Genomic DNA, 2,703 nt, shown 5'->3' on the forward strand with positions numbered 1-2,703 from the left:
TGCAAAAATAAATTTTCATTGAATATAAATAATATATTAAAATAAATTTGCAAGTAGTTTAAATAAATTTTAAAGCACTTAGATTTATTACTATCAATAAAGTACGATATCGCAACCAACCAAGCTACTATGTGGTCAAGTTATATTAAGTTTAATTATATAACTAGAACATACACAATGTATTTTTGTTGCCAACAAGGTTAATATTATTCTATTTGTGTTAATATTGTAAGTCTACCAAATAATAGTTAATATTAATATTTTTAAATTTGTAAGTCCTCTAAATTTATAAGTCCAATAAATTTGTATATCAAATAAATTTTTAATTCCAACAAATAATACTTATTATAATATTGGTTGCATTATAATAATAAAAGGATTCTACTATTCCATAAAATTTGATGGTGAAAGGATTGATTAGGTTGTATGAGGAGAACGACCTCGTGGTTGGCAAGTTATTTTAAATATATATTCTACTTTGGTATCGTGCACTAAGAATCATACATCAATCATATAATTCAAAACTAACAAAAAAAACTCTATAACATCATTATAATCATCTAGTGTCAATACAAAAAGCAGAAAAAAATACCTAGTGTTCATATAATAATCTTAAATATATATATAAATAATAAAGAAATATATAATATAAATGACAGAAAAAAATATCACTTACAATACTAATAAAAATGATGAAGAGGTTCAGAGTGATGATGATAAAAAACTTGCCCCCTTATATTCATGAACTTGCAGATTCAATAAAACGAATTAATGAGGAAGACAGTGAAGGTGAAAATATCCAAGAAGAACCTGAGGATTTCCTGGGAAATGCTCCACGTATTCTGGTAAGAAAATTAACTGATACAACTACTATCCCAACCAGAAATAGTGCAGGAGCTGCTGGATTGGATCTGACATCCGATAAAGAATATTATATTCTTGCCAGAGAAAGGGCTTTAATCTCTACAGGTATTTCAATTAGTATGCCCTATGGAGTGTATGGACGAATTGCTGCAAGATCTAGTGCGGCAGACGATTGGGTCTTGATGTTGGAGCAGGAGTTATTGATAATGATTATAGAAGAACAAGGTCGGAGTTTCTGGAACAACGTCTCTCGGACAACTACGAACAGAGGAATTGCATATTAAAACAAACACAAATAGATTACGTCTTAAAAACCCTAAACCTTACAATCCTATTCAACAAGCACAAATGACATGTTCAGGCCAGGCCCGACCACGGCGAGTTCGCCTAGGCCTGGCCTAATGTCACCGAGCTTGACTAGGCCTGTATAGATGTCAGTGAGCTCGACCAAGCTTAGCTCGACGTTGGCGATCTCAGTCAGGCTTGAACAGACGCCGATGAACTTGGCCAGGTCGAGGTCAACCCCGGTCAGCTCAGCCAGACCGACCTCAACGCCTTCGAGCTTAGACAGGGCGACCTTGATGCCGACGAGCTCGCCAAATGCCGGACCCGAGGTCGACGAGCTCGACCAGGCTAGTCCCGAAGCCGACGAGCTCGGCCAGGCCGGCCCCGAACCCGTCGAGCTTGGCCAGGCCAGGCCCGACGTCGACAAGCTTGGCCAGGCCAGGCTCGACGCCGACGAGCTCTGACCAGGTCGGGCCCGAACCTGCCAGAGCTTGGCCAGGCCAGGCCCGATGCCTGCGAGCTCGCCAAGGCCGCGCCCAATGCTAGCGAGCTCGCCAAGGTTGGGGTCGACGCCGATGAGGTAGCCCGCCAGTCTCGAGGCCGCCGAACCCTAAAACCTAAACTTTGGAGAGACTTACCGAAGTCAAGAACGCCGGAGGGAATGCCGGAGTTGGGAGCGCGATCGGTAGCCAGAGTCAGAGTCGAAGCTAAAAAATCGATCAGGAGTTGGAGTTGAAAAATCACGATCGAGATCGGGATTTATGGTTGCATGAGGGGAAAGAATCAGGGCGGAAGCCCTAAAAATCATGATTTTAGCAATGGAATTTAAATTTCGTTGCTAAATTAGCGACTGAGATTATTTTCCATCACTAATTAGCGACTAAATTTATTTCTGTCGCTAAACTAGCGATGGAATTTAAATTTTCATCACTAATTTAGTGACGAAATTTAAATTTCGTCGCCAATTTAGAGATAGAAATATTTTTTCCATCGCTTAATTACATAATAGCGACAGAATTTATAATTTCGTCGCTATTATGGGGTTTTGTTGTAGTGGTTGGTAACTTTGGTAGATTATCAATAAAAATTTTATTTAGTTTAGGTAATCAATGATTCCTAGTAATGTAACATCCCTGCCACGTCAGCAACTGGGGGATAAAATTCAAAATCAGAAAATCTCGAAAGTAAAAGTATAAGATTTTCAGTGCAATAATTCAGACAAGTAGAAGAAGTTAATAATTTTTTTCCTCCCAAATTACCCTCCATAAACTAGCAAGGAAGCCCATACCACGCGGAGGATCTGTTCTCCCGCACCCGGCTTCTTTATAGATAAAGATGGGGCACTTAGTCACCTCCTCCTTTTCCTTGCCTCCCGCCCATGCTGCCTCCCACAAGAAGCAGCTCGCTCCCAAAGTCTACCTCCATCGGAGACAAGGACCCCTTCGCTGTCACACTGGTGGAGTCGCCAAGCGCTCGTCGGGCCCCTCCATCAAGGAGCTCTTCACCCCCGCCGGGTCACTACCATTGTCACCGGTACCTTCTTCGACCAATGTC

Source organism: Curcuma longa, chromosome 19 (assembly GCF_044706935.1).
Source record: "Curcuma longa cultivar G26 ecotype Majalengka, Jawa Barat chromosome 19, ITB_CL_G26_1.1, whole genome shotgun sequence".
Taxonomy (NCBI): Eukaryota; Viridiplantae; Streptophyta; class Magnoliopsida; order Zingiberales; family Zingiberaceae; genus Curcuma; species Curcuma longa.